The sequence below is a fragment of the Phaenicophaeus curvirostris genome, chromosome 1, assembly GCF_032191515.1.
Source record: "Phaenicophaeus curvirostris isolate KB17595 chromosome 1, BPBGC_Pcur_1.0, whole genome shotgun sequence".
NCBI lineage: Eukaryota > Metazoa > Chordata > Aves > Cuculiformes > Cuculidae > Phaenicophaeus > Phaenicophaeus curvirostris.
The window spans coordinates 148,553,149-148,579,488 of NC_091392.1; the positions used below are offsets into that span (position 1 = coordinate 148,553,149).

A 26,340-nucleotide genomic window follows, 5' to 3' on the forward strand; every position below is an offset into this window, starting at 1 on the left:
GAGTTGTGAAGGTTGCTAATAGTTTTAAATCATAAATTCCTAGGCAATTTCTGCATTCAAACGTATGTTATTCTGATGCTATAATTTAACAAAGGTATTTCATTTGCAAATCTTCTTTATCAAGGTATACAGTTTCTCCCACTGAGGGACACATATCTGCTAGATATTCAGCAGTAGAACTGCTGGGACTGCGGAAGTGGCACTTAGCTGGAAGAAATGAAATGTTGAGTATGCAAATGGATCATGGATGCTCATTTTTTCTGAGCCTTGCAAGAAGCACGGCTGTATTCAATACTGCATGTACTTGGGGATGACCCAGAATATAATAGCTGTGTATTTGCTCATCTGCACAAGTTAAGATGTCACTAGAGTACGAAAGAAGTTACACTAGGCAGAAAGGTAGGAGCAGATTACAAAAATCACAAAATGAATGGAAATGCTGTGTCTTCACAATTCAAGGGGTTTTTATGATAGCAACCTGGAGACACGAAAAAAATATATTTGTTTGAAATGATTGATCATATGATCATAGTCTTATATTGCTGACAATGTCTTTAAAGGCATGGACGGAACTAGAGTGGTGGAAGTATAGGGCTGGTTGCCCTCCCTCTCTAAACATTTGAAGATTTGCAGTCTGACTTCTCGAGAGCTAGTATTTAGGGAAGAAAAAACACTGTTAAGTACTACACCAACATCAATTTAAAAACAACTGTACAGCATACAGCATTTCATGCCAGGTATTCTTTTAACTGTCCTTTAATTTTGAGTATTCATTATCATTGATACCAATGACATTGATATACACACAAACACAAAACACAGTGATTATTTTGAAATATGTAGTATGTGTCTGTTTACACTTAGACATCTTATAATTCAAACAAGAAGTGTGTTTTATTTGCTTTGGAAAATGCCTATAAATTGCTATATGCAGAGTTCTGCTGTAATCACAACACAGACCGCTGTATCTTTACATTACAGCACAAATCAGCAGGCACAGTCAAGAATGTCATCTTGAGAGACTGGAAAATTGAATTTATTTCAATATTTTTAAAGTTACTGATACTTTTCTGGGTCCTGTTCTCTTGCTTATCTCACTTGTGTTTTGGTAGGCAGAGACCATTCCTGAAATCAAGAGAACTTTTAAGCTGACGCTAAGCATCCTAGGGAAGGGTGCTGGATGTCAGTAGGAAAATGAAAAGGAAAGTTCATGTAGGATCACCATGGCTGCTGAAGGGCCTGTGGTCAGCTGCAACCACTGAAAATCAAATTAATACTCCACAATTGGCCTCACTGACTGAAATGAACAAAAATCACTAAAACCAATTCTGCACAGGCTACTCTGGATAGCTATATCCAATTCACTATGGAATAGTTTCTAACTTGTTTTTGATAAAACAAAAATGTTCGATTAAAGGAGATATGTCCTTCAAAAATTATGTAAATAGGTTCTTATTCCTCTAAATACCCAGATTTTTGAACAGGTGATTCTGTATTAGACAAGAAATAATTTATCTGTTTTACTGATCTAAGTGCCAAAGTATAATGCTATGCTCAGTAAACATCACAGTTCTCAAAATGAAGACTACAAAGCTACTGGAAATTTGTTACTGAAGATACAGAGTAATCCTACTTTGCTGGAGATCCGTTTCCACACGAGTAGAATGCCAACAACTGACATTATAGTGTAGACTAAGGACAGACATGCTACAAAGACAGAATCTCTTAAGAGACAAAGTATTTTACTCAAGTCCTAGCTGAGAAACTTTGCTAGGCTGATTAGCAACTCATGTACCTAGGCATGAAGAGGAACAGTTTCCTTCTCTGGTATGATCACATCAGTACTTATTGTCACATAGATACAAGCAATGAATAAAAAAGCCATTTTTCTCAAGAGAAATATGTTGGCATTATGGGTTTCTGAAACAAGTGTACACAGTGGCAAGTTCCAGTGTAAACAACTCTTAAAACTTTAATTGCATGTAGGAATGTTTGTTTTCTTATTTTAACCTATTATTCCTTTTGAAGCAGAAGTCAGGACAGAAGTAGATGGAGGATCCTGATCATTCCACATTCCTAGAGGTGAATTTCATCTGCTGGGGACAAACACTGAGGAAGGATGCCATTTATATTTCCTTGGGAATGAACAGAGCAACTGATTCAGGATTATTACTGATATTTCAGATTGGACAGGCATTTCCATCAGTTGTGTTTTGTAATAACATCCTACCAATAAATCCTAGTACTGGACTGTTTGAAAAATATTACCTTCTGTAAATACAATATTGTAGAAAGTGTACTTGTAGAAAAGTACTATCAAAATTTATCTCTCAATAGTTAGCATCAGTTGCTGTTAAGTCACTTTGGAGTAATTATATTTTCATCTTTGCTTTATGAAAATGTTTTCTCTGCTACTGTAAGGAAATTGCAGTGAATATTTGAATATGGATGGATTACATAACTTAATTTCTCTGCAGGTGCAAACAAATTGGAAGCAAGATTGGTTGCCTGTCATTGGTAGTAATGCCTCTGACCTTGCCTCTAGTTCCTACATTCCACTATTATTCCATTTTCTTATGTCTTCATTTACATATGTCCTATCCACAACTTTTCTTTACCGAGGTTGTTCTAGCACATCAATGCCCTGAACAACTGGGATGACAGTAGAATATATTCACATGGGGCTATGCTGCTGTAAACACGCCAGACTGAGTCAGAAGCAAACTTAAACATGCATCCCTGCATAAGACCCACAAATTCAAATGATCCATTTCAGAGCTGCGTTGGTGCTGGCCCTTTCAGGAGAGGATTTTCTCTCCACTATCAGCCCCAGTCTATTAAAAGCTGTTCTGGAAAGAAGTCATAATAACTCTGTATGAGGGGAGGACTCATTTGGATTAGTATTCTCATGTGAGAAAATGCTAGTCAGTGCATTGTGTGCTCCTGTAATTTTGGTCAACAGTAATAATATATGCCACTCTCAAATTACACAAGCATTTAACACAAACTATAAAGATTATCATTGACCTTTCAAAAAGCTATTGATCTGGGAAATACTGTTTGTTTATTTATTTATTTGTGTATTTGCAGTTGTATCCTTTTATTTTCCAGAACTTTTCCATTGTAGTATTTTAGTCTTTAGTCTAACAGAATAACAGTGTATTAAAATAACCAGAAGTACTCAAAAGGAGACACTGCAGCTAGGATGTGCAGGTCACTAACTTCCTATGCAATATACTAAAGCTACCTTAATTATTATTCTTTACTGCTTCTATTAGTAGCAAGTCATGCCCACATCATATCATGGTCCCAAAGGCAGCCTCTGTGTATACAGTTAATATTTCATTCTGTTATCTAAGACTATCTTTCATGTTTTTCAGTTCCATGTGGCAGACCCCTTCACATCATTTAGCCTCTAAATCAGAAGAGCATATATGCACACGTTTAATCTTAAACATGCCTCAAGACTTGTTTATATCCTCTGGTCAATTAAGAATTGCAAGCAACTCATTTGTTAAGTCAAGGAACTGTTGAAGTACTTTGCCAAACTGCAGTCTTGGTACCTAGAGTTAAAAGAGGTGTACTCGTCATCATTACCTCTGCCCTCTATAGCTCGCTTCACTTTTTCAAACTTCCCAATTCTGTTCCTCTGGTTGCAGTTTGTACTCTCACCACAACCATCTCACATACATGCCACCTCCATCTCTATCCTGCACTATTATGCAGCAAGAAGGCACCACAGTGCTGTAGCTTGTTGGGATGATGACTGTGCAGACTGGCCAAACTGCAGCCTAGCTGAGCAGATCCCACTTGAATTCAGGTAGACACTATGCCTTCAGAGGGCTTTGATATGATTCCTTTTCCTTTACAGATCTGGTTCCTTCTTAGAGTGACCTATGAACGTGGAAATACTACTTCTTAACTGTCTGTTGCTAAATCAATATACTTATTTTTGCAGCAGTTGTATTTACTGCACAGCAGCAGTAGAGAGAAGACACAGAATTTATCAGGACCTGAAAACTACTAAGATGTAAGACTGTTAAGTCATATTTACACATCACATTAAAAGATTACTTACAGAAACTATTTATTTCTTCAGTTACTTCAGTGAAAATTAATTTTTTACCACTAATTTGGACATGACAATAGTGAACTTGAGTAAGACATGACAGTGATACAGTGCATAAATATAAATACTGTCCCCCTGAAAACCATTTAGAAAAGTTGCCTAGGAGACTTAGTGAGATGAACTCACTCTGTTTCTCTATAGGACTCCTGACACCACTCAGTTTTAGTGCACTGAAATTAATCACCGAAATTAACCACTGACATCTGCCTACTACATCCATAGATACATCAATCTTGATTGTTTCCTCCTCACTTGGTATTATGTGAAGACTGACTCATAGTCCATTGTACCATCATTTGCATTGACCGTGAGTTAGTCCTCATTGCAAAAAACAGGTGAAAAACATAGCCCAAATATTCTGAAATGAACTTTTAATTATAAATAAATTATATATATATAAAAATATCCTATATAAGAGGATGACTTATCTTCAGGATTTACCTAGAACATAGGCTAGTACTGTGATGGATGTGAGAGGAAAGGTTTAATATGAAAAAAAAATTATGTAAATAGACACTAAGGTGGAATCTATTATGCAAGTCCAGAAAGCTATGAACAATTCCAAAATTGGTATCTTGATAGATCTTACATGTTACATCTTACAATCATCTGTAAAGGAGATTTTCAAAATTCTAAGGGAAGGAAATAGCAACACTTGCATTTGCTGTGAAGTTTGCAATACAGACTAACCAAAGTAATAAAGCAGTGCAATTTATGTTGTACTCTGGGGTTGATCCTACTGTCTATGCAGCAACTGAATTCACAAGAAATTTGTTTGTGCTGGCACTGAGGCAGAACATGCACTGTTGCAGGTGTATTTATACCAGCTGAAAAGGAATAGGGCAAGTGAGATTTCTTCCTCAGTTTTTCCCCCAGGATCTGGTAAATGAATTTTGAAACTTAAAGAATCAAAAGCCACCTCTCAGTATCATCAACATTCAACACCAACTATGATGGGTACTCATGCTTTTTAAAACTGAATCGTTACTGAAGACCCAACAGCAGGCCTTCCGTACACATTTTGTGTTACTTTCCTTCACCTCTGCCTGTGACTCCTCTTTTCCAGTTCAAGCTCTGTTACGCCATTCTCTTTTTCCGGCTTATCACCAACACATGCTTTATCCATTATTTTTCATCAACCATAGATAATCTCTCCTGCCAACCTCCACTGCAAATTATCCTTTCCTCTTTGATGCCTTCTCAGCTACCCAGCTCTAGTTTAACTGAATCATAGGGCCATAGTCCAGATGACGTTTTACCACTTTTAACTAATTTCTCGTATCTCTTTCTTTTGTTTCTGCCTGAATTTTGTTGTTCTTCCACAAAAGCACAGACGACAGAACTCATGACCTTCCTTCCTCACCTTGGCATGTGTCTCCATTTTCCTCCTCCTTTTAAAGATGTTGCACTATTTTCTGTCATAGACATTGACATTTCTCCTTTACCCTCTCCTCCAAATCTCATCTCCATGCCCTAGTGACCCTGTTCTATTCCACCTCCTCACATCCTTTGTTCCCACACAGCACCTCTTCTCTTACTTTTCTCCTTAACCTCACATTTTGCTTTGACTTTCTCCTCACAGTACAACATGTTTTAGATGCTTCAGTCTTAGAAAAGTCACCTTTGACCTTTCTTTCCTCTCCAAATACAGCCTTAAGTCCCTTCTCCATTTCATTTTAAATTCATCAAATGTCTTGTTTACAGTAAGAATTGGTAATTCTTCTCCCTTTCCAACATGTATCTTCTCCAACATAGCTTTTTGCCCCCTGCCCCTGATGGAAACTGTTCTTGCCAGACACTCTAAAAACCTCTTCCTAACTATTCTTGTTCTCATACTCTTTTACACATCCATCACCATTTATGTGGCTAACCAGATTTTTCTTTACATAAGATTGTCTGCCCTCTTTTCATGATTGTCTTCTACTAGTCTTTCTTACTGTTCAGGCTTTTCTCACTTCCTCTATAAATCAATCTCAAATTCCTTCCTGGGGAGAAAATTTCTGCTCCAGGAAGGAGTTACAAAATGGATAGTCTCTTCTTTCTTTCTATTTATACTATTCACATAAGAAAATGAACTGCAGATGTTCAAAGACATTCCTTCTCTAACTAACCTAAGCCATCTTTTTCACCCCACTAGAAAGCCTGCCTTGTGGATTTCTACATGTCTTTACAAGTTAAAAAGGCTAAGCAAGGCCCTCATCTTCTGACAAATACTCTTCAGTAACACCTTTCTAGAACACTGGATCACATTTTCACCTTTCTGCAGCTGAAGCATATTATAAAAATAATATTTTTTTAATAAAATATATATTGTAGATCCCATACAGGCTGTGCCTGAGTTATCTAGGACTTTTGGCAAAGTATTTTCAAGATTAATTTTTCTGCATCCTCCCACTCAGTTATTCCCTTCATACACACGCATACACACATACAGAGTGTGATGCGTGTGTATGAATCACCTTCTATCTAGCTTACTACAACACTGTTTTGTCTGCCAGTGATGTCATTGTGTTGCACTTGGGTTGCTGTAACAAATATCTTCTAGCTCTGTGCTTTTGTAATATTTATTTTTCTTTCCCCTTGCCTCTGTCCATGCTTGCCACAGTAGATATCATATAATAGCAACCTGTGAATATTCTTCACTCTTTTCATACTTTACTAATTTTATATTGATTTTTGAACTCTGATGTGCAGCCAGTTTCAGCACTGGTTGTCCTCTTGTCCCATTTTCAAATAAACTCTTTTCCCCAAGCTGTCCTTCATGATTGCCTTAACATCTGCAAATATAACTTCTCCTCTCTGAGTTCTCTGTTCCACAATTCCTCTCTTTTCTGTGATGTCCACAAAAAGTCTTGACAACATACTTTATCATTTTATTACCAGAAACATCATGCTGTTATTAAAAATAACTACTAAACTGTCAGGCATAGCATAATCATCTCTCGGTATTCTTCCATCTATGTCCATCTACCTGTAAGTATACACTGTTTCTTGTTTTATCGTTAACTTGTATGTTCTTTAGGACAGGGATTAACTCTGTCTTCTATGTTTGCACATTGCTTAATACAATGATGTCCTGGTTCGTGACTCCTGGGTGGACAAGTAAATAATAATGATGATATCTCCACTCTTCCTTCTACAGAGCTCACCCACTGAGCTGACGGCCTAAATGAAACCCAGAGTGATTAATAATGCATCCTTTTACTGACTCTTACATGTTATTATTCTTGTCACCTGTCAGGATCCACTTTGAGGGAAATCTGTTGTTTTCTGATGAAAAAGGGAGTGAAAAAGAGGCAATTTATTTTGCCCATTTCTTTAGGAAAAAAATTAAAAATAGATGAATTGTAGTGATAATCATGAAAGAATTAACACACCACCACCACTCACTGCCCCCCTGAAAGGAGTCCCAGGATGTGCCAGGGTGTTGAGGGATTGTCACAACGATCCTCGGACATTATGTTGGAAACACAACTTTCAGTCCTATTCCAGTACTATTTAGTGTTTATTATTGTGTGGACGTTTGCCCACTGAAAACTAGACTGAAAGACCATCAACCTATTTCACATAGGCCACTGAACCGTAAGTAGATGGTAATGAATTTTGGTTCCTACCAACCTGGGCCAGATTTGAAGCAATGACCTAGAGGTGAGAAACTCTACATCTCATTACCATTCCCCTGAGTAATCCAGTTCTCAAATCATAGGATGAAAAGAAGGAGGGAAAAACCAAGCCTTCCTGGTGTGAGTTAAAGGTCTGCATGAACTTTGAATTTCAAAGCTTTTTCTCAATTATTAATTTAATTCAACTTAAGTAGACATTAAAGTCTTTAATTTATATGACTGAGAATCTCAGTAGTCAAAATAAAGAGATATAAAAACAATTTCAAAAAGAATGGGAGGATAGTTACTTTCTCTTGCTACCACTCACCCATCCCCCTTCCACTTTCCTTTGTCACAACAAGCCCGATGAGGGAGATTGGATTAAATATGATTGTCTACTATTCTGCCTAGCTGACAGCTCACCTACAGCGCTTTCAAAAATAAATGTTACGGCTGTTTTTGTACAAGCTTCAAACATGTATTTGACCTTTTAATATTTTATTTGGTTTCATTGATTTTTGCTTTAATACGTTAAAGTTTTTGTAGCTGAGGAAAATTGCCAGCATGGTGAACTGCACAAATGGACCAGTTTACATATGGGTGCTTGTAAGATCCTGAGCCTTATCTTCTCTAGTAGTGAGCTGATGGAAAAGTTATAGATAGATTGTAATGAAGAAACACACATTTCAGCTTTTACTAAGTGGATCTTAGGAAAGTAAGCTGTGAAAGCATTGCAGACTGGTGCAATAGAAATGGCAGTTAAAGAATAAACACAATGCAATCAAATTCATTCTCACTAAATTTCAGACCTTTTGGTGTAATTCTTTATATAAAAATCTCTTTTTTTCTTGACCGTTAATACTGATAATTATATCTGTATTTCTTAAGAATATTATGAGTTGTCATTTCTGCATAGTAGCAGATTGAATTTATTCACCTTACGGATATATTATTATCACAGATAATAACTGCAGCATGATAATTATCATTAATTATTCATTTGGATTAAGAGGCAAATAGGCTTGCATTCAAGGGTCTTCCAGAGCAGTGTTCATTGTTCCAGGGCCCTGTGTGCCAGTGTGACTAATTCATACTCCTTTCAGTGCCACTGTTGACATCTGACCGGTCCCATATGTATTTATTTCAAAATATTATAAAAGGAATAAGTGCATCATTTCAGGACATAACCACTAAAATAGACATATGGTTATTTTCTGCCCTCTGAGTGAGAATACACAATTTTCTATTAGAGGATATGCTCATTTCAATAGATCTGTATGTAAGCCCCATCTTTGCATTCCTGTATCATCCTATTTAAGCTTATGTAAGCCAATATATTTACATAATAGCTTTTAGCACAAATAATAGTGTGTGAAGCTGTACAATTTGTCATTCACTGAACACAGTATTTAGTCAAACTGATTTTAATCCATTCTGAAGCTGAACTAGGTTTAATGTATAAGGAGTTTCTCAGTGCAATGCTAGAAATATCCAAGGGGAGGGAAAAAATTAGAAAGAAGCGGGATATGGCTGATGAAAAGGGGACAATAAATAATATAAATGCTAATTCCTTTATGTGGCTTTCACCCAATACTTATTAGCAAGCCTCTCTCTCACTCTCATTCCCTCTCTAATCTTTGCTTCACATCTAAAAAAATGTCTTGAAGGTAGTTACACGATCATCTAAGGACCAATGTGACAGCTTCAATATGCACAGAGTGATAAATGTCAGTCTGGCTTTTATAGCTCTGAGGCTGCACTTATATATGCCCTCTGTGACTTACCATCTTTGCTTCCACTGATGATTCCTTTTTATTGTTAACATGTCAGCACAGGTCCAGTGCAATTCAATAAGAGTTGCCCTGTAGTAGTCCGGAACCCTCCTTCTCTAACTTAAGTTTTAGCTTATTCCACTATTTCTGTGCTTAATTCTGAGGCCATGTCTCTAATGTTCTGGAACAAAAGCAGCGGATTCCATGTGGCAGTATGTGCTTATATCAGATATTAACACAGGACAAGGGAGGAAGAAAAGATGCAGCCACAGCAAAAGGAAGGAGGATATCAACGCCACTGAAAGGTACTATGGAAAATCAGTTAGAAACAGCAAGTTTCAACAAGATAAAACAAAACAATCAGGAATATTTGTTGTCCTAGTAATAATTGTAACCCCTTTTTGCACACACATGCATCACCAATATATGATTGCTGGCAAGGTTGTGGAATGGAGAAATACATAGGTATTTGGGTCAAAACTTACGACGGGGCACAACAGAAACAACATATATAGCAGTTGTATCCTTTAGAATATGCACCAAAAAATCAGCACATAGAGAGAAAGAGAGAAGGCAGCAGAGTTTCACAGTCTGCCTGTACTAGGACATCTTGGTAGTGACACATCCACTGTTAAACTGACTGTGTAAGTTGTCAACTGATAAAAAAAGCAAAGGGAGCAGTCTACAGGATTTCCAAATGGAAGCAGAGGATTAAGTGAGGGCTGAGATGGGGTGGTTGTGGTGAAAACTCTCTGTTAACAGGAGGAAGTAAAAGAACTCTGCTCAGACAGGGCAATGCCATTTCTGAGCACATGGTGAATCGTCTATAGAAATACAGCTTTTAGCCTGTGTATCGTGTAAGCATCTAGAGACCAGCCATCACACTGGAGACATTGCCACAACATTTCATGAGTCTTGGCACTGCAGATTAATTCCTCCTGATTAACTGGTGAAAAAGGTCAAATAACATCAGTACATCAGAACCTAACTGGTGTATGGCACTGGCAGGCAAAATTGCATTCATCAAATCAAGGGGAGTAGAGCTCCAAAGATTTAGTAAAGTCATTACATTCAAGAACTTTTTTCCCAAACACTTGCTCATTCAGAAGCTAGAGAATAAAGGGGAAGAATTTACTGATTTTTGATATGCTTTTGGGGAGCCAGAGAAAAGACTCCTAGGCTGGACAACAAAAACTATAAAAAATTATTTAGAATTAATTCTACAGTGCAGTACTATACAGCAATACACAGCAACACAACATTGGCAAAAATTGTGTTGACGATGCCTGCAGGAATCTTTCAGAAGATGTTAACAGCATCAGGCCAAATTATAGCTTTGTTAGGTATAATTTCTGAGCCTTGATGTTGAATCCCAACCAATGCCAGGAAAAAAAGAATATTTTTCTTGAAGCCACTGATTTTATACAGAAATTTTAAGCCATAACACTATGAACTTGGAAGACGAACGAGTTTACTAAATTGAGTAACTTAATTCTTATAAATAAAGAAATGGCAGGTTTTTGTGTCAAAGTTGATCAAGCATACGCTGATGGATATGCAAATCTCAGCCTCATCCTTGCATGTTATGTTTTTTGATATAGTTCATTGTTTGTCACTAAAATAGCCAAGGCCCTGTTGTTCTTCAGTTTTCTTTAATCACTCAAATGTATGCATATTTCCTTCAGAGGGGTCTATTAAGTCTGAGTGGTGGCATGCTGTTTCCTTTTGTGTTAACATTGGTGGCTATCCAAGGTGAAAGCAATGAAGCAGCCAGCACTGATTGCAATAGAGGGTGTAAGACTAGATCTCAGTATGAGTTCATGCTAAAGAGAGACATAAGAACAGAAACTTTTCCATGTCTAAACTATCTAATATACACTAAAAGCAATCAGAAAAATCTTCAAATATGTCATTATATGTTTTCAGATGCTCATGGCCTAGCCCTCATAGAAGGCTGTCTTCATTGGAAAGCCTTTTGATTTTTATTACCATTATTTATTCACTTTTAAACTCCTTTTGGAAAGGGAGAAAAGATAATTGTATCTTTTATACCACCTTCTTCACCAGTAACTTCCAGAAAAAAGAGTATTTTCCAAATTAAAAAAGAAAGAATTTTAATTCCAATGATTAAAAAACAGATCATTTCATTCCTTAAAAGAATGAACGGATAAACTCGAGTTTTTAATGGAAGTCATTCATGATCTTAATTAGCAAGTTCTAAAATAAGCTTTATATAATCAATTATTTTTTCATCTCTTAGCATGTCAGAGCATTTTACACTGGATTTATGAGAAGTCTGGTAGCACTGCTATGTAACTCTCCTCAAAACAAAAGTGATTTTATTTTAAAGGTTGGCATAAATGTCATAATTACATACAGTATTTGTATAAGAAAACAAAGTAGATCAAAGAAGGTGACAGAGAAGAGACAAACAGCCACAGCAACAGAGATTTCATGCTCAGAAAAGGAATCAAAATAAATTACATTTGATCTCCGTTAACACTGTTATAATTTCACCAGGACTAATCTCTGGATCTTGTGTATTACTTCTAATCCTCCTCAGTCTTGGGCTGCCTGTAAAAGTCACCTTTTCTGTCTGATGCTGTCATACTTCTGTGCTGCTGCAGCAATGAACATGTTGCAGGCAAATGCACTCTTGATCTCTCTGTGTATAATTTTAGTCATATCTAAGATGGTAGGACATGAGTGAACTAGAACAGATGAATAACAAAGTGGGTGTGACTGGACATAATTGAATCTGGAATTTTCCACCAAGCAAAGAACAAAGAAAAGTAGCCAAAACATTACTATATCTCAAAGTTACAAATACTGACATTTTGAGAAGCAATCTGCACAGGACTACATTATTCTGTTATTATATACCGCACTCTCACAGTCCCTCTCCCCCCCACCCCCAGCTATTTTCTGCTCAAGCCCATTTAGAAGAAGCTGCTTGAGTGTTGGGGTTTTTTTTCCAATTTATTTATGGAAAGATATTTTTACAGGCTAACCCAGTTAAGCTTGACAGCTTGTTTACAATAGGACCCAGAAGACACATTACTCTATGCACAATAATATAAATATACATTTGAGATGCACACTTACGCTCATAACATTTGTTAAACATCTGAAGTGCATAGTGATCAGGTATCCAGAATTATCTAATTCTCTATTTAAATGTTATGAAGGTAGAGGGATTGTTCAGCTTGCTAAGAAGAGAAAAATACACTATCATAATTAGCATGTGCTTTAGGAAAATCGCATTACATAACTGCTTTTTAAAAGATAACAGTGATCTGACATAAGAAGTTTAAACTTCATCAAAAGTCAGAGCTGTGCTTTTTCTCTACACAATATTTTTTTATTTGAACATCCAGACTGTCTCAAATTGAAATAAAGGTATTCGCCTTTTCCTTAACTGTTCCTATATCTACCTTATTGATCAGTATGGACAAATAGGATTGGATTTATAGATCAAAACAATTCTTGCTGAGAACCTGAAATCCACTTCATACTCACCCTGGGGGAGGGGGTTACAATGGACTTGTTCCAGCTTGTTTCTGGGAGTGGAAATCCAGGAGCAATCCAAGAACTCCTCTGGTTTCCTTCCATACAGAAGAAATTTGATGTGTGGACCCCATGACTGCTTTGAGATATGGACCAAACCACTGGGAGATCACTCCAAAATTGTTCCCCTGAGCAGGCCAAAAGGGCTGAAAGAAACAAGATCTCAGGATAATAAATGTCGTCTTTCAGTAAAATTATACTCCTGAATCCAAAAACTAGAGTCAATGAAGATAAAGACTCAGAAAGTCTGCTCCCCATTTGGAAGCTCAGTAGAGATCTGAGAGTAGGATTTTGTATGTCTTTATACCAAATCAAGTTCTCCTTTTAAAAAAAAATCTACAGATGCTGTTAATATCTTGTTTTAAATTACTCCATTTAAGACTGAACTATGCTGTTGCAGGTAAATTATTATTGCTGCCACACTCAAGATATTAACATTGGGAAGCACCAACAAACACACTCAACAGCAGCTCCAAAATGCATTACTCCTCAGTCGTTGTTCCCACTCCTTTAGGATACAGTTACAGTGGAAATATCTCAAAGCTTGTTCTTTAATTGAAAAGAGACTCTCCATCACCAGAACATAGAGCTATGCTGGTTCATTTTTCTCCATCCTTGCAGCATGAAACTTTAGTTGTGAAAGAGTTCTAAAACATCATGCGGCATAACCTGAAAAGAGTTAAAAGTGTCATATGGTGAGCACTCACATACTTTAGAACTTACCTCTAGCCTCCAAAAATTGTGATTGTGTTGCAGATGACAGGTTAACATGAGCTGCTATGTAGTCGTCCTTATGTTTCCTAACAAAATGTCAGTTACCACTCCTTTTCAGAAGATACAGTCTTCTCCCCAAACTATTGGACAGTGCTTCTGTTATTCCTATTACTTCTTAGTTCCCTTTTTCTTTAGGGATGGCTGATATTCGATATAAACAAACCAGAACAATTCCAAGGGTTGGCTGGTTTGTGGGTCAAGTGCACAGTGCACAACTTCCCCGGCTATTATGCCCAAGTTTGCAGTCCACTTTTCTTTCATGCTCACTTTCTGCCAACATTTATGAAATTAAGCCATCCTGGCAAAAATATGTCAAAGAACAGACATGCATGCTACTTGCCTGAATATTCATGATAGAGGAATTTTGGAGTAGTACAGCTTTGAAATTCAGACCTTTACAGACTTATCCTGTCAGGGAAAAAATATTACCCCGTGCTTTATGCTGAATCACAATGAGTGCAGGCTTTGATTCAAAAAAAACCAGTGTTGCTTAGGTGCATAACCAGCTGGTTTGACATGTACAGGGAGTATCTCCAGGTACTCCTGAGATACGTAACACTGCAGAAGGGCTCCGGATGGGCTCCTCCATCTCCACAAGACCCTGCACCCATACTTGTCAGCATCCCCAAGAAGTAACAGTAAGTTCTGTGCTATATCAAGGCTGTTTCTACCCAGGGATGGATACCAGGATTAGACCTCCACATCGCCACAGCTCTTACGCTTTCTGTCATAAACTTGCATGTTCAGAGACAGCTCAGCTATCCCTGCAAAGCACTGTGCTGTGTGCTAGACACAGAGTGCAAGCCACCAGATTTGCATAGGATAGCCCAGGTGCTTTTGTTAGCCACATGTTTGTTGATTCTAAACAATCAGGACCCAAAGAAACCTTGGTTATCTTGTACTATAAGAATGTTCTTGGTGATCAGTTCACAGTGTTTTAGAAGTTCATTAAAAAATTCATTGAATAATTAAGGAAATAGTGATCTCTGTGGCTATTTCATGAGCAGAAAGAAAGGTTAAATTCATGGGATAAATTATTCATTGTGAGTTATTCACTCAGCTTTAATAGTTTGTAATTCTATAAAGAGCTTTGCTTAAGAAATGCACTATATAAATCAATCAATAGCACTAATAATATGCATGAAGGATTTTCCCCTTTGTGATCAGCTTTTCAATAAATTGTACCCCCTTGACACTTCAACTACCATCATATGACCACTCTTCTCACCTCCACTGCCCCAGTCTGTCTGTCACTAGGCCACAGCTGTGACGTTCAGACACTTGGCCTCCTTACCCCTCATGCTAGCTTAACCCATTGTACTTAAGGTTCCATCAGTGCTTGTATGTACTCTTAGCTTGTCTTTTACATATCTCTTTTGCTAAGAATTGAAGCAAACACAGTTACACACATATTCACACATACATGGTTTTTTACTACATAGTTTGATTGCATCTTCAGTGTCTTGGAAACTAAGCATCACGGCACAGGCTTCACGCTATAAGATCAGAACATCAGCCACCTTCTCCACACCCATATGATAGAGATGATGAAAAACCCCTCATGTTAAACCCAGAGCCTCTCAATACTTACATCATGCCTGCAGTGGTTTGGGCACTGATACTTGGAGGAGATACAGCTATGTATGAATAAAGCTGCAGCAACACATGCTTCAGGGGATGGCAGCTACTTGAGAAAACACCCAGGTACTCTGTAGCCTTGTGCAGCCTGTGCTGAAGTACATGCTGTCACAGCCTCAGACACCCTCAGTAGCATCCATTCAATCCAGTTTAAAGCTAGTATGAATACATATACACACATCAAATCACAGCACAGTCGTACCCTTAGGCACAAACAGCTCTACTCCCCTGGGCAGCTTATTTATTTCTCTTCTGTGCTCCAGTCCTTGTTAATTCACAAGGGCCTGACACCACAGCTTCTGAAATGAATGTCAGAACTCCCATTAACTTATGGTGGGCATAAGTCCAGCCATTTTTACTTTCTATTAGAGTTCAATCTCCTTCACATTCAGATCCTTTACATTTTTCACATCCTCTTTGCTTCCAGTGAAACCCTTTTAGTATCTTCCAGTTGTCTCTTTCTTGGCAGCCAGTCCCTTCTTTCCATCCACAGGTCATCCAAAGGCAGCAGGACTGAGAAACAGGCAGCCTCTGAGGTTCTGGTGTTTGTCTGTGTCCACAAAAGTCTTGTTCGTAGTGATGTGAGTTGCTGTTCAGGATAAGGAGTCATGTAGTCCTCCTCAGATGGCAGCTCTGAATGGGATGAACTTCTTGCCCAAGCTGGAAAGCAACGTCAATAGTACTTCTGTGTTTGTTTGCTTGCCTGTTTACATCCTTTTGGTATAACTGATACAACCTAAGACTGAGATAAGTTAATGTATTTCTGTTTTCCCAGTTAATTATTTTTCTTCTTAACTAGCCAATTTAAATCTTACTTTTTCCTGAGTGGGAACAGACTGCTATTTCTTCAATAGAACCCCTCAGAAATAATAAATACTGACATAATTTAGATTCTTTAAAATATAATTATAAATTGGATGAGTTTAATTCGAAATCGCACAAGTTTAGATACTCTTGAAATATCTGTTTGCCTATTGGTGACCCAAAAAAATCAGATTTAGGAAAATCTCAACCCCTGTATTTCTGATTCTAAACAGACTCAAAAAGTGCAGTGACAAGTGAAAAGTCTATAACAAACTCATTCTGTCTCTGTCACTATTTCAGTTTGAACTCATTTTTCTTTACTGTGTGCAATTTGACCTATACCAAATAACTCAGATGAGAATCTTTAAATATTTCCTATGCTGCCTCTAACAAATCTCCTGCAAAACTAGATATATCTTGCTTTTTCAAGCCTATTGGTTAATAACAATTCTTTTGACGACTAATGCTTTCAAGATGTATGATTTCCAGTGGATTGTACTTTTATTTTCTGAGCACCCTGTTTGAAGCTTCTCAGTTCAATTTGTGGGAGTACTGAAGAGCATCCCTGCATACTGCAAATGCTCAAGTTCTGAATAAAATGTACGTTAGCTACCTCCATTTGGACACGCAAACTGTTGGATGAGTACTTGAAATAGCACAGAAGAAATAAGGGTTAGATTCATTTATTGACCTATGAGGATACAAGAAAGCTTAAAGGAACTGCTCAAATAATGGATGCTGTTTATCCTATACAATAAATAAGGAAAGTATCCTGTAGAAAAAAATAGGTTCTGGATCACGTTATGAAAGACTACTGTAATGTGTCTCCACCAGAGGGACAGACTCAGATTTTGTATGCAGAAGTAACCTTAACTGCGCTTGAAGATCTTCTGTCTTAATCTTAATACTCTTCTTTGCCTGTAAAATTTGTATATTAATACTAAACCAATATTTTTGGTTTAATTATCATTTTAAGACACGCTTTCTGTGTCCAGGCCTCTAAGAAAGACATAAATATGATCCATTTTCACTCTACTCAGCAATCTATCAAACAGACAAGTAGGAAATACACCATATTTTTTTAAAAGTATACACAGAAAGATTAGTTGGGGAGATATATTGCTAGTGGGGAAACAAATCTGACCCCAGAGAGTCTGAGTTTAACCTTCTAAGCTTTCCTCCTACAGAAATTTGTGAACACTACCATGAAGTGTTTCACTCTATATTTGTACTTTTCCTGTATTATATATAGTTTTAATACCCCACAAAATAAAGTTGCTGAACTATGTATGGTATTTTATTGTGCTCCTGAACTATTATGAGTTAAGTATGACAAACACCCTCCTCTTCTAACTACAGAAGTTTTTTTCCCAGCTCAATCACAGAGCATTTCCATTAAAAGCTGAAGACCCCATCTCTAACCCTGGTGATACCTTCTCCACATGATTAATTATTTTACATGTTCTGTAGTCCATTAGGGAAGTGCATGATGGCCTCAGGACACAGCTATCTGGCCTTTATATGCATTATTTTCTAATCTTTTTTTTCTTCTCTGTCCTTTTGCAGTGAAATAGGAAACAGCATATTACTTTGGCTTTTCATTGCCATGTTTGTTTCATCTGTTTCTGATTCAGAATTTTCATAAAAGTCATTGGCTTACACTTTGAATAATTTATTTTTGTAAAATTTCAAATATCTGATCCCAGGATAAATATCTTACTGAATATCAGATAGTTCCAGAAAAATGTGTAAGATCAATGAAGTCTGTAGAAATATATGTAACTTCTATTAGAAGACAATATCAAATATTAGTTTAGATAATGTTAGTGTAAAGTAGACAAAAAAAGATGTAGATATTGAGATCAATAGCAACACATTGGAGAACAGTACTATGCATCTAGTCTGTGCTGCTGCTGTTCAGTGGTGTGTTTTCTTCTTCTTGGGTAGTTCTAGGGGAAAAAAGGGCATGCCTGAATTTTATATGTTGCAGTAACAGTTAACTCTGGCCTGCAAAATACTTTCTTTCCTTTTTACATTTCAGATACAAAATAGTAAGCTTTTAGTTAAGGTAAGCATGGGGCAAATTCTAAGATGTTTCCTATACTATTCAATATGCTCTTACATACCAGAATCGCTGAAAACTAATATAATCCCTTCTGCAGTGAAAAGCTGCTAGAACTGCCTATACTTCCAGAACAAACAAGATTCCACCTTATAAAATGGCTTAGAGACAGAAATGTCACAAAATCTTACTTAATTGGTTTTTTTGCATCAGAGGAATAGATACTTTTCTTTCTTCCAACATTCTGAAAACTGGACCACTGTTTAAATTCATAGGTTTTGTTTATGATACCAGAGAGAACTATAATATATCTTATATATTGATTTATCAGAGGTTTGATTTTAGGATTTTGGTATTCTTTTTTTATATCTGTTGTAAAGCTTCTCATCCATTTGAATAATTGCAACAGACAATGAATAAAGAAAATAAAAAATATCATTATTGTATTGATTTAACTATACCCTCAAAAAACTTCTAAATTTATACCTGAAAGTTTTGGACAGTGTAAGATTTCTTTTTTGACCTTTATAGCTAAATCAGACTTGTCAGAGGTCATGATTATCAAACTTCAAAGCTCAGAATATTTTCATTCCTAGTTGTAGATAGCAAGAGCTAAGGTAAATACATCATATAAGAGGACTGGATATGAAGATTAATGTCTTTCCCTAGAGGAAGTTATGGTGACCATACACCTCATTCTGGACCCCCATCTAGGTGCCTAAATTTAGTTGGAATGAACATGGGTTTCACCACATTACTTAATTTTCCACAAGTTGGTTTGACTAAATCCCTTTATGGAGAGATGGAGAACCTGCTTATTGGAAAACCTTGTTGGTCAGAGTTAAAAATCCCCTAGTAAATTCTTCCTAGTCTTGCCCTTACTAAATATCTTCAATGAAATCTCCTGCATTGTAGTTAAGTCAAGATCACTTCTGAACTATATCATCATTAAAAAAAGTAAACTTCACTCTTACAACTTCAGCTTCTGACATTCTAAATTATTCTCTACAGTCAGATTCCTAGCGTTTTGACCAGTTTATTTTCAAAGGGAGATTAATATAGGTTAATTCTAAGCATCTATTAAGTAGATGTCAAATCAGAGTGAGTTACCTTTGATTCTCCTTGAAGTTAGTGAAGAGGTAACAAGAATGCACATATTTAGACTGGGATTCATCTGGCTTATTTGAGAGATCTATATTAGGATGAGGTAAATCATAATCTGTAGATGAGAGCATCTCTGTTGACTGCTCTGGAGGTTTAAGAGCTACTGTAAATGTAGACATGATAGACATTTGCATTTAGTCACTTAAAACCCACTAGAGTAGGCAATTCTTTTCTGCATTCTGCATGCGCCTACAAAATAACTACGTCTTGGGGTTTACTTGCATCAAAACATTAGTTCTCTATTTTCATATGTGCCAGAGCAAAGTGGAAATGAAAAAACTAGTCCAAAGACTAACTTTCCTTATGGAATTAAAGCTCTTTAAAGCTAATATGTGGTCCATCACAATTTTCCCTAAATAATGCAAATTTTTAACATAATATTAAAAATACCTTAACGGAACATAAAATTTAAACTTTTGCCTCCAAAATCAATCAAGGAAGTTGAAACAGTTCTTTATATCTTCATTCAGAAATCTTAAGGTAGACATCTAAAGCAGGACAGATGCATCACAGCCAAGGCATACTGAGTCCTCTCCACAAAGTACAGCTCACAAGCTCCCATTCATATATATGAAACAGAGCCAAGTCCCTATGGTAATGTCCACAGGTCCTGTCCCAGAGCATACTCTGGAGTTTAACCCTGCCAACTGTCTCTGGACCACTCCTGGCAGCACAGGCAGCATGGGACTCTTTCCCAGTCTAGTCTGTGCTTGTGGCAGTCAGGTAGGCAGGGATCCAAAAGCTGGATACTGATGGTTATGGTGACTAATGCTGGTGGCTTAGAGCAGGGAGTGTCTGAAATTCCCGTGACAAAGATGTGGAGAGAAGAGCTGCAGACCAGCCTGCTTACTCTTTCAGTTTTCCTCTCTAATTTTCTTTCAGGGGAAACTTCTCTTTGCTTCCTACTCCCTGTCCTTTCTCCCTTTCTCCTCTGCTCTTTTTATTATTGCTCTCTCTGTCACGTTATGTCAATGCTACAGAAAGCTTCTGAATTGCATGAAAATTAGAACTCAGAATTTGCACTTAGCTGAGTAAAAGCAGTAGATGTGATTCAAGTGTCTTTCTTGTTTAGGTAAGTTGTTCATCCCCAGATACAGTGTGTTCTGGGAAGGCGTACACCATGCCAACATTAAAAAAAAAAAAAAAAAACAAAAAAAAAAAGAGAGAGAGAGAAACCCCAACAAATTTAAAAGGGAAAAGACATTCTTTTTTTCTGAAGGCTGTGTTTCTACAGTCTGTAGCTATCACTGATGACAGCATGGTCTGTATGCATGAGACACCTCTGAATACTGAGCCATTACAATTTTATTTTTTTCTGAAACCAGTCAAGAAGCTAAATAAGCTCCTGAGTAGCTCAGAGATGCTCCTGGCTCTTCATTACAGCATGTTGATATTACATCTGGAGCTCTTCATTAATACATTTTAAAGACATATTTAGCCTTGGTTATAGCAGATGTGGCATTGCAAACGATCTTCCATTCCACCCATCTTCTCTTTATTTTCTGAACATCTACGTTGTATTTTCTTTTTAACAAGATTTTTACTTTCAGTTGATTTTTGTCATATCTGCTAGTTGTTGGTTTTTTAATTCTTGTATATTTTTCTATTACAACCAGGTGCATAAGTGATTAGTTTATACAAATTTCAGAGGGATTTTGTTTTTTTAGATCATAGACCTATAGGGAATATGTAGCTTTACACAGATTTACACTAAAAGATGCTCCATAAAAGAATGACACTATAAGTTACATCAAATAAGCAAACATTTGTTATGGGGACAGTAAAATTTACTTTTCACAAAAGGAGCCTACAGTAATAATGCATTCAATTCTATTTCCCAGAATGCTTCTTAAGTATGTTAATAAAGTCTTTATTGTGTCTGCTTATAAAAGTCGCCACCATTTCCCATTAGAAAGTCTGTGTTTATTCATCAAACATTTACTGACAGTGACTGCTGGGAGCAGGCTCAGATTTCCACTCCATTACACGTTTGTGGCATAAAACACATTAATTATAGATATATTACAATATTCAACTCATTGAGGAAAAATTAGATGATCAAGGCTCATTTTCCTTGACAATAAGCAAGTTAATGAAAATACTAATTACCTGATGATGAAGTGGAGCCTTCAGGATTGAACGCTTAGCATCTGTAGAAGATCTCTGTGAATCTAGCACAGAATATTAAAGCCAGAAGCACTGGAAGTCTAAAGAGTGGTTCATGAGGTCATTGTGTGCCCTTTAATCACAGGACAGAGAGCAGTTAGTTCATAACAAACTTTTATATTCAGCTTTGATGGATGTCACGAAAAGCAAAATAAGCACAGTGTTCATTTAAAACTAATTATTTTTGTAAAGTGATGTTTTTTGATTTAGTAGATACATTACTTAGCTCAACTTTTTTAAAGGAAGTATGAAAGCTAGCAATGATGAGTTTTGGTATACAGAGGCATGAACACATTAGAATAAAGAAGAATAAGGCACAGCCTCAAGACATTCCTCATTTTCTCGGGTTTCAGAAAAAGTCATAATCAAAACTAATGGTATACAAAGTTAAACAACTTCAAGTTCAGGCAATTTCTCCTTATTTATTTGTTTTTATTGCAACCATTTTTGCTTTAGTGCTGATATAATTCTTTTTACCATTTCCAATTTAGACTGTAAATCGGAATGACTAAACCAATGATGTCATCTGTTGGTTTCTCTCCAAGACCGATTTTACTCTTCATCTGCTTTTGACATTTTACCAATACATCCATGTAACTTGAGGGTAGGAAGTTTTCATTACTCTGGACTGTTCACGCTGTCTGTAAAAGACGGAGGTATCATTTGTGTTTATTCAGTTTAGCTTACTTTTCCTCAACTACTGTGCTTGATAACAACTTTTTACCAATTACTTATCTCTACATGGAATTTTCTTGAACTGCTAAATAGTAAATAATAGCAAAATATTCCCAAAGTATTGTTTCTTTTCTGAAGACAAAAATAATGATGTTTAATTAAAAAAAATCCTTCTTAAATTTTCTGTAGCCATAAGCTACACCTGATGAAACAATATGATTATCTTCTAGCTGTCCCAGAACCATGTTGTAAGTCATGGATAAAAATATCTTCAATGATTTTTTTCTACTTGCATCTATTTTTTTACTATACTTTTCTTCTTGCAAAAATATAAAACTGTATCTTCTTCCCAGAGACAGAATAGTAGTGAGTTTGCAGAGCACTATTAACCATATTGGTAAATATTTCTACATTGTATGAGAAAGATTTCATGGAAATACAATGCAAGTCTTGAGTTCATTTTTCATCTTCGAGCACCTTACGTTTAGGCTTGCAACATGCAGTTTATGTCCCTGATGTAGACGATTACAACTGTTTTGTTGCTAGATGTTGTCTGTAGTACCACACTAAAGCAGCCACCCAATATCACTTTCCATGTGGCAGGAAGACCTCTCTGTAACAATAATCCATAATTCAATAATCAAAATAATTCAATAATTTTGACTAAATCTCTTTAAAACATTCTGTCCTTCCCAGACCTTGTGATATGCTTGTGTGCCACATCTTCAGAAATCACTGGCAATGGATTTCTGCTGTAATGAATAGAATGAACTTCTGACTTGGTAAAACACCATAAGACATGTAATTCAGAGGTCTTTTTTATTGATGTTTAACATGTCTCTATGGAATAGTACCAACACTTACATTTTATATCTCTGAGTTTTTGTTGCAATGGGACTCAAGACACCCAGTAAAAAAGGAACCACAAGTATTTCCATTGTTTAGGTGGCAGGTGAGATTTAGAAGAAACTTTCTCAAAATTGTTTTCCAGCATTAGTTATGTTTCTTTATTTTGCTAGCTGCCCAAGTCCACTTTATATACTAGACAGGGTCAAGGTGAATATTTAGACTGAAAAGACGAAACCTGTTCTTCTTACATTAGCACTCTCCACCATCTTCTCTTCAACAGACAACTATATCCCATAAGTCTCTCATATCATTTTTTGTTTGGACACTTTATGGTCTTACAATTCCACAAGTCTATTAGGAAACTTTATAATGGCTGCTTTACTTCAGACATGACATCCACATATTTTGCCTCTGACAATTGCCAGCAGTGACTGCTCAGAAAAAGAGAAAGGATCCAATTCTATGAGCTTCCTCAGCTTTCAGAAGTCTACAGAGCAAATGCTGTTCATTACCTGATACTTCTAAACACAGTTTATATATATATTTAGTATAACTTAGATATGTAACTAAAATGAAAACTAAGCCTATCGCCCAATCTATTTTTGCACGTTAAACTTTATGAGCCTCACATTATTTAGAATAGTTTCATAGCAAGCTTACAGGCTAAAATCACAAATGGGATATGAGAACAACATTGCAGTACCTAAAAACATGTGCATGTTGAACAACAGGCCACCTAAGTCATTGAGTGAGAAATGCCATGGAGAAGGAGGTAACTTTAAACTGATATATATTCACATAAGCATATGTTCAGACTAGAAAAGAAACACACATACATATGACATTTATAATCCTGAAACCAGCTCCAAGGATAGGCTTCTATAATAATTCATGTTAGGGTTTTATTCCGAAAGAAACAAAAGGAGAGATGTCAATTGCTGTTATAATGTCTAAGGTAATGCTTACATGGGAAATAGTATATGAGGATTCCAGGTCTTTCCCGTGGGATATAAACCCCCATAACATATGGGGAGAGATATTGGCCAGATAACACAGGCAAAACAGATAGAGAAATATATGAAACTTAGGGTTCAGGCACGAAATAGATGTCCTGTACAGTGTCAACAAGACTTGAATGGTTCTTCCTACCTTCTCTGCAAGAATGTAGACAACTTGCTACAAGTATATTGCTCAGTATAGCTACTCCCAAGAATCATACCATCCCTTTAGCTATGTGGTGTGGAATGGCTTACATGCATTCTGCTAAGGAATAACCCCCTTAAGGCCAAATGGCCACCGTCGCAGCATGTGACATTTAGTCTTGCAGCTGTCTGGGCTCCATGCACTGCCCTTGTGACCCTGGAACATAATATTTACCTTTCTGGTTTTTTTCAGCTCAGACTGTCCAAAACAGTATGTCTCAGCCCAGTAAGGTGGTGTTTTCATGGTATGATGTGGAAGCATCTGTTGAATACTTTGGGTAGGGCTTTAGCTGCCTGAGCATGCTAAGCCGATTGCTCTAGCATTGGAGGACTGTGTAGGACAGAGGGAAACAAATATGCGTATAGTCTTGGACTTGTCTATATTTCTCAGCCAAAGTCAACTATCTCCAGAATAACTTTTGGGGTTTGCTCCAGCAAGGCCTAATTAGTTACTCTGAAATTGATGTCCAGAACAAACTGAGGTGGCACTCAGTTATTTGACAACATAGGAAGCACTTTAAAACCACCAAGATCACTCCTGCCATATTCTCTTTCTGCTTTGACCTGTTCTTACTTTATTTTCATGTCCTTCTACCACAGATCTAAGAGCAACTCTTCAACATCTCTGTGCTCTGATAACAGCACAAATTAGAATTGTGAGCAGCCAAACATCTAGTCCCTTAGCTCTCCTACTCAGAGCCATGATTGTGTATGCTATTATTTTTTTACACTCTTTCACATTTAATTCATTTTTCCAATGCTTGCAATTCTTTGCAAATGTTACTGTAGCTTTATTCACGCCTTACTGTTTCACAGAGGAGCACATCTGAGAAGAACTGTATATTGAGAAAAGATCTCTTTGCTGCACAAAGAAGAAATATTGATTTGCATTATATGCACTACTAAGTGTAGAGATTCCAGGCACATTTCACACGCATGCATGCACTGAGTTTGTATGCAAAAGGCCTTCATAGCTGTGCCATAATCTAAATCTTGGAATTGGTGGTCCCATTGACAGTACTGTGGCAGTAATTATGGTCACAATATCTAGAATTTCTTTCAAAAAGATTCATCCTTGGTGTACTACGGTGGATCTACTCAAGCAACATAAAAGCTTCAGCAGAATTTAACAGAAAAAAACCTAGATTTCTATGCTGTGAAATTGAATTCAATTTTCAAAGAAGTTTTGCAAAGCAGTTCCCACTGGTTTCATAGAGTCTATAAAATTGTCCATATTTTGCTTGGTTCAATAATCAGAATTCTCATTTATAGCAGTATGAATTTTAGTAACTCCCTGTCACTGGGGCAAGTCAGTATGTTGTGATGTGATATTTCTGCCTTCATTTCAGGAGCAAAAAGTTTAATTGCAATTGAAAATAATCAAAATTATGGGTAAAGTAGAAAATAAAGACACTTATTTTTTGTGTATACATTAAGCACAGTAACACAGATTTTAGAAAAATATTGTCACAGGGAAACCATAGGATATCATGACACATGATTACATTTCTGACAAAGAAATAAACAGAAAAAGTCAGCTTCAAGCACCATGAAGAAGGAACTAGCAACCACAAATTGTCAATATGGAATACTATTTTCTGCACAAACATATCAAACTGTCCAAAACTTTGTTTTAGTTATGGTTCAACAAGAGTTACTATTACAATTTGTGATGTCATAAGCACCAAATCAGTGCAAAATTCAGCCTTTGCAATTTAGTAGTGAAACCCTGTCGACCTTACCAAGGCATATGTATTTCTCACATTTTTTCACATTTTACCAGTCTCAGTTGACTATCTCTGGTCCTGCTAGTGAATAGATTTAGGTGAATGCCTTGGGTCACACTCAGACCCTCTGTTACCTGTGGTAGTTCACAGTTCCTGTTCAGCTGGTGGTCACAGATTTCCTTGTCAAACCTTGACAGTGAGGTGATGCC

General features: G+C 36.7%; 1 long non-coding RNA gene across 1 annotated transcript; it reads right to left on the reverse strand.

Moving 5' to 3' along the window:
• Positions 1 to 12,815: 12,815 nt before the first annotated feature.
• LOC138732145 (uncharacterized) lies at positions 12,816 to 25,268 on the reverse strand. Its single transcript, XR_011339250.1, has 3 exons — positions 25,211 to 25,268; positions 21,622 to 21,751; positions 12,816 to 13,739 (listed from the first exon to the last, which is right to left on the reverse strand). It is a non-coding gene; the product is annotated as an uncharacterized lncRNA (long non-coding RNA).
• Between the last annotated feature and the right edge of the window lie 1,072 nt (positions 25,269 to 26,340).